Source organism: Ambystoma mexicanum, chromosome 3p (genome assembly GCF_040938575.1).
Source record: "Ambystoma mexicanum isolate Mex_15411 chromosome 3p, UKY_AmexF1_1, whole genome shotgun sequence".
NCBI classification, from domain to species: Eukaryota; Metazoa; Chordata; class Amphibia; order Caudata; family Ambystomatidae; genus Ambystoma; species Ambystoma mexicanum.
In genome coordinates, this window is record NC_090925.1 from 782,398,217 (window position 1) to 782,411,669 (window position 13,453).

Genomic DNA, 13,453 nt, shown 5'->3' on the forward strand with positions numbered 1-13,453 from the left:
TGGCAGGTGCCCCACAGTGCTGGGGGGTGGGGGTGGTGGGGGACATGAGTTGGACATGGGTGGGGGCCTGCTGGCAGGTGCCCCACAGTGCTGGGGGGTGGGGGTGGTGGGAGACATGAGTGGGGGCCTGGTGGAGGGTGACCCTGCACTGCTGGGGTGTGGGGGTGGTGGGTGACATGAGTGGGGGCCTGGTGGAGGGTGACCCTGCACTGCTGGGGTGTGGGGGTGGTGGGTGACATGAGTGGGGGCCTGGTGGAGGGTGCCCCTGGTGGCTGGGGGGTGGGGGTGGTGGTAGACATGAGTGGGGGCCTGGTGGAGGGTGACCCTGCACTGCTGGGGTGTGGGGGTGGTGGGTGACATGAGTGGGGGCCTGGTGGAGGGTGACCCTGCACTGCTGGGGTGTGGGGGTGGTGGGTGACATGAGTGGGGGCCTGGTGGAGGGTGCCCCTGGTGGCTGGGGTTTGGGGGTGGTGGGAGACATGAGTGGGGGCCTGGTGGAGGGTGACCCTGCACTGCTGGGGTGTGGGGGTGGTGGGAGACATGAGTGGGGGCCTGGTGGAGGCTGACCCTGGTGGCTGGGGGGTGGGGGTGGTGGTAGACATGAGTGGGGGCCTGGTGGAGGGTGCCCCTGGTGGCTGGGGGGTGGGGGTGGTGGGAGACATGAGTGGGGGCCTGGTGGAGGCTGACCCTGGTGGCTGGGGGGTGGGGGTGGTGGGAGACATGAGTTGGACATGGGTGGGGGCCTGCTGGCAGGTGCCCCACAGTGCTGGGGGGTGGGGGTGGTGGGGGACATGAGTTGGACATGGGTGGGGGCCTGCTGGCAGGTGCCCCACAGTGCTGGGGGGTGGGGGTGGTGGGGGACATGAGTTGGACATGGGTGGGGGCCTGCTGGCAGGTGCCCCACAGTGCTGGGGGGTGGGGGTGCAAGGGGACATGAGTTGGTGTTCATTAGTTCAAGGAGACATGTGCCTTTGCTGGGGGGCATGCCCATGGTGGGTGGGCTGCCTGCGGGACATGACCAGGGATGCAGGGTAGTCCCCTGTGGTGTGGGCTGCCTGCAGGGGCCGTGGAGGGTGTACAGGGTACACCTGGGAGGACCCACACTGTCAAATCACATGTGGAACTTCACGCGCACCCCTGATATACACGCGCCCAGGCTATTCGCGTGTGGAACTTCCCGCGCACCCCTGAAATACACGCGCCCCCAGGCTATTCGCGTGTGGAACTTCCCCCGCACCCCTGAAATACACGCGCCTAGGCTGTTCGCGTGTGGAACTTCACGCGCACCCCTGAAATACACGCGCCCAGGCTGTTCGCGTGTGGAACTTCCCGCGCACCCCTGAAATACACGCGCCCAGGCTGTTCGCGTGTGGAACTTCCCCCGCACCCCTGAAATACACGCGCCCAGGCTGTTCGCGTGTGGAACTTCCCCCGCACCCCTGAAATACACGCGCCCAGGCTATTCGCGTGTGGAACTTCCCGCGCACCCCTGAAATACACGCGCCCAGGCTATTCGCGTGTGGAACTTCCCGCGCACCCCTGAAATACACGCGCCCAGGCTATTCGCGTGTGGAACTTCCCGCGCACCCCTGAAATACACGCGCCCAGGCTATTCGCGTGTGGAACTTCCCGCGCACCCCTGAAATACACGCGCCCAGGCTATTCGCGTGTGGAACTTCCCGCGCACCCCTGAAATACACGCGCCCCCAGGCTATTCGCGTGTGGAACTTCCCCCGCACCCCTGAAATACACGCGCCTAGGCTATTCGCGTGTGGAACTTCCCGCGCACCCCTGAAATACACGCGCCCAGGCTGTTCGCGTGTGGAACTTCACGCGCACCCCTGAAATACACGCGCCCAGGCTGTTCGCGTGTGGAACTTCCCGCGCACCCCTGAAATACACGCGCCCAGGCTGTTAGCGTGTGGAACTTCCCGCGCACCCCTGAAATGCACGCGCCCAGGCTGTTCGCGTGTGGAACTTCCCCCGCACCCCTGAAATACACGCGCCCAGGCTATTCGCGTGTGGAACTTCCCGCGCACCCCTGAAATACACGCGCCCAGGCTATTCGCGTGTGGAACTTCCCGCGCACCCCTGAAATACACGCGCCCAGGCTGTTCGCGTGTGGAACTTCCCGTGCACCCCTGAAATACACGCGCCCAGGCTGTTCGCGTGTGGAACTTCCCGCGCACCCCTGAAATACACGCGCCCAGGCTGTTCGCGTGTGGAACTTCACGCGAACCCCTGATATACACGTTACCCGCTCCCCCAGACCCGATCGCGTGTGAAACTTCACGCGAACCCCTGTGATGCACGTACCCTGCTGAAATCGCGTGTTAGACTTCCCGCGCACCCCGGTATACACGCACACGTATTTTTTGTCAGCGGGTGTCCGTGTTTGTGGGTACCCCTTTGCACGTCATTTTTCCTGGAGGGCCACAGTATGGGACATTCATCATGGCAGTATATAGGTGCGATTTGTTGGCGCACCTTTTGGCGCACATTTCTTACAGCCGCAGAGACGCTACCGCCTGCTTTCTTGTGGCGGTCGTGTTTGTGCCTGTGCGCTGGTTTGAGCGTGCGCTTTTTTCCCCTATTCTATTCCATGAATACGTGTTGTAGGCGAGCGTGTGGGCGTTCCGCGCACTTGTGCCCTGTACTTCCCCCGTGACGCCCACGTTTTGGCAAGTTGTTCCCCATTCCGAGTGTTACGCCCGTGTTCCGCCTACTTTTGTTGCGTGCGCCGCGCTATGCGCGATTTTCGCTGTGGCCTGTGCGATTTTCGCAGTGACCTGGCGCACGCTGTTAGATGGCCTGTGCGCCAACGTGCGCCGCGCACTTTTTATCGCACATCCGCTGGTTTTCTCACGCACGGCCTTCCATGAATCGACGTGCGCTGCTTTTCGTGCGATTTTCGCAATTACACTGCGATTTTCGCTATTCCACTGCGATTCGCACGTTTTTGCCCACTTGCGCCGCGCTAATTATTCCATGAATCGGCCTCATAGAGTTTCATAAAATGTGCACATGCATACACAGGAGAAACACAATCCCAAAACTCCTCATAAACCAAAATACATTTTGCTTTCCAGTTATTGAGGACCCAATTATAAATGTACACATGCAGTCTCCACCCTGGATCTATTAAAGTTAATAGCTGCCTGTTTAACTATGTTTTTAGATTTACCATCAACAGTATATGGGTTTTCCAAAGACTGATAAGACCTAGGGCCACCAACCAGCCCTTAATATGTAATAACAAAGGGAGAGAATGTCCACCTTCTAGGGACATTATGTGCATCAAGGCATCCCTATACTTAACATGTCCCTGTGTCCCCCAAATCCAGATCCAGTACATCACTGGCCTGAGGAAAACTAGAATGGTCCACAAAACAAAAAAAAGATAATTTACCTATTTCTGGTACTTTTCTTAACTTATACATCATAAAGTTCAACAACTGAAGAAATATCACAACAAATTATCCCTAATACTGACAGCAGTAAACAAATTTCAAGTATTGTTACTAGCAAAACCAAAAAACAACATCAACAAATATAAATACCTCTGGAACAATTCCATTTGCCAAATTAGGATCTTAGATTTGGGACTACTTTGACATTTCTGAACCAGATGATGTGTGAAATGTTGCCCAAGTAATTTGCACCATCTGCAAAGCAAAATTAAAAAGAGCTAACCCTCAAAAATATCACGTAGGAAACATGATCAGATATATTTAAAACATTTTCATAAAAATAAAACAACCAAACAAATTTCAATAAAAAAACGGTTCCACTGTAGTTACAAATAAATACTAAAAGAAAACATATAGAAACTGTAACTGTAGAAAAAGGACATTAATCTGTACCTTCTAAAGTTCTCAAAACATATTAAATTGGTGAATGTGTATCACGTCCAAATTTACCACGTATTAATGCAGAGTATGATTATTATTTTTTAAGCTGCTTAAAATGTGGAACAATATTTGAAGGAGGTGAAATACATGCTGGTACTTGTCTTCAAAAATTAAGTATCATCAATGTAGACATACTTTTAAAAAGTACATATTTATTAAAACCAGGTGTTTTTCTACAATGTAGCATACATTTAAAAAAACAAATTGCAATTTTAAATGTGTATGTTCTTGCCTATTCTTAAATGTGAGATTAATTAATAAATGTATTACAATAAAATATGTGTATATTAATAATACTAAATGTATTACAATAAAATATTAGTATATTTCCAAAGTAAAATCTTATTTGTAACTCTTAAAAACATAAATATGGGGTTGATTTACTAAGCTAAATAAGCGGCTTAAGTAAGACTTAATTTACTAAACTCAAACAAAATAGTGTGAGTAGAACTTAAATAATTTGTATGTGTAATTTACAATGTTATTTCCATAATAACTTATAATAATACATAGTTAAAATATCTTATAGTATAACATTAAAACATACATATATAAATTAACATATATCAAATCTGTCAATAATGTATAACTATAAAATACACTCCAAGTATGTTTTGTACATGCTTGTGTTTACTATATATGAAACATTGAATTATAGTAAACAAATAATGCAACCAAAACTAAATTATATATTTGAATACAAATCCAACATATGTACCTCTTTACGACCCTGGCGTTAAGGGTTTAACGGCGCCGTAAAAGGTGTCGGCGCCGTTAAACCCTTAACGCCTGATTACGAGGTCCCTTTGCGGGACCTGACCTTAAAGGCTGGTTTTACGGTGCCGCAAAGGGTACCGTACTTAGCGCCTTCCCCAGTCCCATTGAGCCCTATTGGGCGAAAATGGGAATGGGGAAGGGCCATGGTGAAATGGGGAAATACCGCCCCGCCAACCTTGGAATGGGGCGGTATTTCCCCATTCCACCATGGCGGACTCGTTACAACACCGGCACCAACCATGGTGCTAATAGCGCCATGGTTTAGCGCCGGGGTTGTAATGAGGGCCCATGACTTATAATAAAGTAAGATAATGTCATTAATAAATGCATAATACAATACGTAATCTATATATGAATTTAAAAATTAATGACCAATACAACAAACACACACACTCCATACCATTTAAAAAAATACATCCATTAATATTACAAATGCATAGGACACAAAATATCATTTGATATTTTGCTTTATGCTGTACAAAACATTCAAACACTTAAAATAGTTTTGACTAACTAAAATAATGTAAAACTACCAACATCAACAATCCTTCTCTTTTCATGCACCCACCCTCTGGAACTCTAGCCCTGTGTTGGCTCGGAATGGCCCCTCAATTCTCCAATTTCTCAAATCTCACAAAACATGGTTCTTTCAACAACACCTGACCAAGAACTAATTCCAATGGACGAACATACTGACGCACAGACCTCACAGTACTGTGCGATTGTTAAAAGATGCTATCCCAAATGCTGGATAACCAGACTCTGTAAAGTGCTCCACTGCTTTCAAGCTAGGCCTGTGCGTCAAACAAAAATAAAACAAAACATGAAAAATCAATAAAAGAAAAGAAAAGAACAAAATATATATTATTTTACATAAATCCGCAATCCCTGACGATTTTCATAATCATACCCAGAAAAAGTACACAAAGGTATCATATAACTTTAGTTGTTCTTTTTCAAAAAGCTATTAAACATAAAGAAAATTGAATTTTGGAACTTTTCAAAATTTTATTTGGTATTTTTAATTTGACTTTATTTCAAAGGTTCAAAGGTTCATATTAACATTGGAGGTACGGGACGGCTTTAAGGGGTGATGTGGAGGCCATCACAAAAGTTATATTTCCATTTTCTTTTTTTTCAACTTTATTTAATAAAAATATACAATACAATTAAATAACCTCAAAAATATCAGAGTGAGAACAAGCAAAAGATCACACCAAATACAGCAATTAATTGAAATGTAAATTACACACTAAGTTAACAGCAATTTAAAGAATAAAAGGAAATCATAGATCATCTCCACCCACCCAACCCAAAACAAGACAGAACAACACAAGTCAAAACTACAAAACCAACAACAACACAAAACAAGCACCCCTGCCCACCCTCCCAGTATATTTACATTTTCACTAATTTGAATAATTTACATTTTAAACAACTACATAAAAACACAACTACAACACACATTCATATATTTGAATTAAATATATTAGAACACAATACATTTCAAAATGTAGTACTACTTAAAAACATTTTATGAACAATTGCACTACTTTAAAAAAAAGAAATTATTTGCACATTTCTTTAGGAAAGAGTTAAGGTTATACCAACAATAAATGTAAAGTTTACAAACATGAGAAATAATAATGCAATATTAAGGTAACAACATTAAAATATATTAGCAAAACATTTAAAGAAATTATATTTAAACCAAATTTCAAGGTAACCTTAGCTCGCCCATGAACCTAAAAACATCAAATATTATTATATAATAAATAGAATTATATGCATATAAACAAATCATTGTTGATAAAGTAAAAGCATTAAAAACATAATTAAATGTATAGCATTAAAACATCAAACAAACCACAACAGATTTTTACAATACAAAAATACTACTTAATTCAAACATAATATACATGTAATTTATATACCCTCTTCTATTTAAACATAAACTACTGAACACATATTTTAAATAAAAAAGAAACTTTAACATCAAAATAAAAAATCACTGCATGCATACACATTTGAATTTTATTTGTATGACAAAAAATAAACAAATTACCTTTTACAATTACAAATGTACACTTCTGTAACAAGAAACCTAACAAAATATTATATGCAGTACACATAAACATAAAACATACACTAAAAAACAAAAAACACTTACAATATAATAAAGACTATTTAGCAACATTTATTTCAACAAAAAACTTCAATATATACAAAACATATATCATCTGCAAACTTGGGCCAGCATGAGGGTTCAGGGAGTTTACCCCACCTTCTGCCCTTCGTGGGGCATGTTTGTGTCATGTCATGTGACACCTGCAGGAGAGGGGCACATTCTGCCCATTGCACCACCTAGACCATCAGTGCTGGCTGCAGCTCATCCACCTATGGAGCACACTCTCTCTGCCCTAGTGACCGCAGCCACTACACCTTCTGAGGAGCAGCCGCATGCCTCCATGGCACAGATCCCCATGCCTGGAGGTGGCAGTGGTGACTTCTACCAATTGTTGCTAGGGCTCCTGCATGAGATGACCTGGGAGGTGAGGGAATCAAGGGAGAGACAGTTGCAGGGACAGAGGGCTTTGAGGTAGGAGGTTGCAGGGCTGGGTGCCGAATTGCGGCCAGACAGAGGTGTATCGAGGGCAATCAAGGATGCTGTCTGCACCATCCAATGTCATCTCTTGCAGATACAAGCAGCCTCCCCACCTCAGTGGTACTCCACACTCATTTGCCTCCATCTCGCTAAGCCAGTGACCCTCTGCAGGGGAGGTGAAGGAAGAGGAGGTGGAAATCGTGGAATCCGTGGACGTCATGAACATGAGGGGTCAGAGGTAGACCTGTTATTGTATTTCATTTACCCTATTGTGTCTGTCCCATTTCACCCTCCCTGCCCAGTGTAACCTGTAAATTGTTTATTTCACTCTTTTTTAAAATGTAATTTAATCCATGTTTTCTAGTTTACAAGAAACGTTTTCACTGACATTATCAAATTATCATACACTGTTTTTCAATATCATTACAGTACCCCGTTCTTAGATCCGCGACTACATAGAACAAATTCTTAGTTCTAGATGTACATTATCATAAAACATTTACAATTGCTTAGGTCATATGTTTTCACAACAACATTCTTGCCAGTCTTGTTCTCCTTAGTGGAGGACCTTTTCCATCTCTTTTAGAATTGTCCTCAGGAATGTTGTCAATGCTAGTATCAGACCCTGGTTAGTCATTGTCATAGGTCTTTCCCACAAGGCAGCATTAACGACTGCAAAAGTAGAGTGCACCCACGGACCTATCAGGCAAATCCTGTCCGACACAAGATTCAGACATTCCAAAACCAGATGTGTATTGCTTCCAAAGGTGCCAGTCCACATACACGGCACCTACGAAGCTACTTTGGTATGTTGAACTTAGGCCCTTTGACCTCCAATGTGGGGAGAGCATTAAGGCAGAATTTGCAGGCTCTTAATTTTTGAGAAGGGAATTTTTCTAAATGTAAGTCTCTCTAGGACCACCATATCTGTATACTTATCCCACCACGTCAGCCTCTTTTTCTTCACAAAGTCTGAATCAGTTTCTTTGATCTCATCTGATTCTTCAAAATACAGGCAATGCTTCCGGAAGTTTTCTAAGAAGGGTACAGTGTTGGACTTTATACTTAAACAGCCTTGAAGGTAATATCCTAAACTCGTTTTTTCATTCTACTTGAGTTTATACAACAGAAAAAGTTGTAATACCCAGTTCCAACTGAATAACACTAATTGGGGTTGACTTGGGCAGGCCCAGGACTGCTTTCCAGATGTTTCCTTCCAAGATATCAAGAAACCTTATATTCTTAAAGTTTATAAACTCGAATCCATATAGCATCATAGCAGTTATTTTCATGTTATATAGTTCAATAAGGGGTGTCAAGGAGTAGGCACACATTTTCCTTTTGAGGACCTCCATCAATGAAATACACTAATATTTTACCTTCCATTTTCCCTTTCTGGTTGATAACTTCCCTCTTTGTGAAAAGTGAATACCCAAAATAAGTGATTTTGGAGAACTTCCTGAACAGCAGTTCACTTAGAGGTCTTTGTTTGCATTTTCTCGTGAAGATCATTACACAGGATTTAACTGGATTTATAGTCAGTTGATGTTTGACTAGATAGTTCTCCACACCCAGCAGAAGTCTCTGTAGACCCACCTCTTTGGAATCTACCAGGACCAAGTCATCGACATAAGCGATGATATTCGCTCTGAGATCACCCAATTAGGGTGAATAGCACTTCCACGATTTGCATTCCTCCCATAGATCTGCTAGGTAGAAGTTAAACAGTGTGCGGGCAAACACACAACCCTGCCTTACACCTTTGTAAATTGGTATTGCCCTGGATAAATGACCCTGCTTATTTAATCTTACTGTTATCAAGTTATCTGTGTACAATAGTTTAATCATTCGAAGAAGCCCCATGTCTATAACCCATGACCTCAGCTTGCATCAGAGCTTCTCAATGTCAATGTTATCGAATGTTGCTTCCAGATCAATCACTGCAACATAGCTAGATTTACCAAAGATCCCACCTATGTTGGAGGTGCAAGCATGAAGTGCTAATGCGCTCAAAGTTATCCAACCCCTTTTCGAAATCCTGTTTGGTGAGGATTGAGGATCCAATCCCTATACACCCAGTTGACCCAGTCCTTCAGAACCAGTTTAGCGAAGATCTTTGTAGCCGAATATAAGAGTGCGATGGGACGGTAGTTCTGAGGTTGTGCTCTGTTGCCTCTTTTAATGATGGCGACTATCACTGCCCTTCTCCATGAGATGGGGCAAGCTTCCCCTTCTACAATATGATTAAAGAGTTTAAATAATATTTTTTACCACAGTGTAGGAATTTACCTATATATTAAACTTGATATTGCGTCAGGACCACATACTCTTGAGTGGTTTAGGGCTCCAATAATCAGGGCTGTATCGAGTTCATCAAACGAGAATGTCCATATGTCTTTGTAATTTGTAATTGTTTATTTATACAGCGCTAATACACAAGTGAAGTGCTTCAAAGCGCTTCAAGGTGAGAAAGGAGCAAGGGAATACCAGTAGTCATGCTTAGGCCTTGAAGTTTCCAAATGATCTCACAAAAAAGTAACTAGCGTACTAGGCCTGACGGCATTTCACCTTTTGCAAGGGCTTGAAGTGTATCAGGCGCAAACAGATTCCGGAGGGGATGGACAAGACAGAACTTCCTAGGCATAGTAAATTAAGGTCATCCAAGTGTGTACAAACAGAAATGCAAGGGAGGGGATGGAATAAGTGCACCCAGTCCAACCAGGCCCTGGGTTAAGTGCAGAGAGGTGTAAGGAAGGCATGGTATCAAACATAGACAGACAAAATTGATCACAGTTCAAGGGTGTTTATTAAACTTTGTAAGTAGAGTGGAAAAATGCCTAATCTAAACCTAAATCTAAGATGGGAGCAAGCTACGACCATCAAATCAAAATAAGGCAGTCCTAGTGGTGTGTTGTCAAATAAAAAGGCCTATACTAAGAAAAACTTATTGTCAATCCTTAAACTGAATACAAAAGAGTGTGTGATAGGGCTCATAAGAAAATAAAGTGTTCACAAACAATATGTCAGAATGCAGTAGTTGTGGTCTCCCTTCCCCACATTTTGACATGGGACAAGGAGGGACTCTGAAACACAGCACACACTCAAGCTTTCCCAGCACAAGACGACAGTCCTGTTTTCAGCTTTCAGGATCTTCCATGGTCAAGTCTCTTGCTTTATAAAATGTCTCTTGCCTTTGAGGGCCTGATGTATTCAACAAACAAACACAAAATTCTGTTTCATGTATACTTTGGGTGATGCCTTCACCCCTGGGTCCCCCTCTTCTGGGCGCAGACCCCTCACAAATCGTATTCACGAATCTTGTCTTTTTAAACAGGTCCAGGTGGACAACCCTCTGCCGGGTTCACGCTTGTCAACACACTGTTCTTCAGCACTCTAGACTTTGCCCCTTTCCATCGGCATCCCTCTTTGGGGTTCACTCCTGCCAATATTACAGTTCCTTCTACTTTCTTATGATGTCGGATTCACTTCCCTTATTCACAATCATCATCAAAGACTTTCGACTGTGCAGTGGATTTTACTGGACCCCCATGTGACCACTTTGACCCTGTTCTCGCCTTTCCCAAGACCTTCTGGTACTAGTAGTTCCAACAATCGGGTAATCGTCCAGAGTTTCTCGAGTGAGCACCCACATGGTGCCTGACTCATCTGCAACTGGCTTTCCCCTTTTACACCAACAGTTATTGGTACATTCTGCAATCCGCTGTTTTCTACTTTTGTTCGACACAGTTCGGTTTCTTTATCAATCCCCCCCTCGACTCACCGGTTGTGATGAACTGCTTGGCTTTCTTCGTATCTGGAATCAAGGCCGGTAGAAGGCGTCTCCCTCCGTTCTGTTTATTAGTGTAGGCACACTCCGTGTACCGTTGACCTCTGCTGCAACACACTTGTGGCCTCATTACGACTTTGGTGGTAGCCATGCCGCTATTGGCGGCATCGCTGCCGCCAAAATCAATCGGGTCTGGGTCCGGGTTCCCTGAATGGGGAATGACCGGGCCCGGGTTCCTGGAGGGCCCCAATAGTTCTCAATGGGAATGGGAGAGGGAGCAAACATTGGGCCGATTACGAGTGGCTTGTTGTTTGCTCCCTCTTCCCCTCGCGGGACCCGGTAAGGACGCCTGGTTTCACCAGGTGTTACTTACCGGGTCCCGCAAGGGGAGCTTGTAATGAGGCGGAACGGGTTTAATGGGTCCGCCTCCTTTAGCGGAGCCTGTTAACCCGTTCTGCCTCAGTTGTAATGAGGCCCTTGGTCTATTGTTTGAAGTCTTACAATTCTTTCCACGGAGGTTGCACAGGCCTTGGTCGGAAAGGACAAGGTTGCTTCTCTCCTTGTCACCCTCTTGGTTTGCGCCGTCTTTCTCCTCCTCTTGAACTGCTGTGTCTGGATAGCTGTCTCGATATGCATTCTGCCTTGCTCGCCCTGTGCTCTCATGCTCCAACTTTTATCCCTGTGGGGAAGGGAAAGGGCCATCAGGTATGTGTAATTCTGGTCAATTGCTTGAATTTGCCTAACCCTTGTATTGGGACAGGCCAGGTAAATGGCCCTGGTGTTAGTCTGTTGTATTTCATGTCGTGCGAAAGTGTTCAAGTCGGAAAAGGGGGGGTAATGTTTTGGAATATCCTACGGGGTAGGATGGGAAAAAGGGTTTGTTAGAAGGGGGATACCATGTCCAACCAATCGGTGTCCCTCTTCCACTCCCTGAGCACCCCCCCATCCAGGTGATCCTCCCTCACTGGTCCACCCCCAGGAACTGGATCCAATAGCGATGGCCGTGTCCTGGCCACCTGGATGACAGATCCCCAGGAACTAGTCAGGGAGACACTGTCAGGTTTCTCACAGAGGTTATCTCTCTCATGGAACGTATGCTGAAGTTCAGTAGGGGTTACCCCTCTCATGGAACGAAAGCTGAAAGTGCAGTAGTGCTGAGCATAGTGCAGAGGCCTGGAGACAAGTGCAAAGACTGGCGGGGGAGCCTGGGACATGTGAGGCTCTGCAAACATTGAATGAGTTAGGGGAAGAGATGGCGGAGTGGGGTGAGAGAAAAAGAGGGGAGGTTATCAAGGGAGAGGGAGAGAGAAAGAGGAAGGTCTTGAGAAGTTTATGAAACTTAAGGAGTTACGGCTCAAGGCGGAGAGAGGCAGGGAGGCTATTCCAGAGGAGGCACCTGCAGAGGATAAAGATCTGCCCTCAAATCTCTGCTTGGAAACATGGCTCACACGCAAAGAGTTGGAGGAGGCCGAGCAGAGGGCTCTAGAAGGAGAGTAGTTAGAAAGAGAGTGTTGCAGATAGTGCAGGACCTGGCCCCAGAAAGCCTTGTGGACTATGCATAGGGTCTTCAACTTGATCCTAGCAGCCACAGGAAGCCAGTGGAGGGATTACAGTGCTGGAGAGATGCGGTCCCTGGTCTTGAGGCCAAGGATAATTATTGTGGTTCTATTCTGGATGATTTGTAGCTTGCAGAGAGTAGATGTAGGAAGATTGAGACAGAGGATGTTGCAGTAGTCAAGCCTAGTGAGAACTAGGGCTCTGGAGACAGTGAGCCTTTGGGGGAAGGTCAGAAAAGGTTGAATACCTCTGCGGTGGTGCAGCTGGTAGTGGGAGTTTTTAGAGATCTCCAAGATGTGAGAAGAGAAGGAGAGAGTAGAGTCAAAAATGACCCCCAGGTTGTTTGCCTCACTAACAGGTGAGGGCGCAGGGAAATATCTGTCTTACTGGCATTGAGGCAGAGATCATTAGCAGCACACCAAGACTGAACAGCAGACAGTCAGGAATGAGTGAGGAAGAGACCGATGGTAGCCTGAAAGAAAGCTGCGTGTCATCCACATAACACTCAAAGTTAGAGGTGAAAGTAGAGATCCTGTGGGCAAGAGGGGCCATGTCGACATTGAGGAACCACTGGGATAGGTTAGATCCCTGGGGGATGCCACAAGTTGAGAGAGTGATAGAGAAGAGAAAGGACTCACATTCCACCTGGGAAGGATGACGAGAGAGAAAGGAGGCAAACCATACCAGGGCCAGATATGTGATGAACAGGGTATCACAGAGATGGGAGATCAGGATGTTATGGTTTACCATGTCAAAGGCAGAAGAGAGATCAAGAAGAATGAGGACATAAGGAGAGTTAAAGTCAAGATTTGAGAG

General features: G+C 45.4%; 1 protein-coding gene across 1 annotated transcript in view; it reads right to left on the minus strand.

The window, feature by feature from the left end:
- LOC138579956 (vomeronasal type-2 receptor 26-like) overlaps positions 1-13,453 on the minus strand; it is a 379,060-nt gene that overhangs the window by 59,726 nt on the left and 305,881 nt on the right. The window lies entirely within an intron of this gene.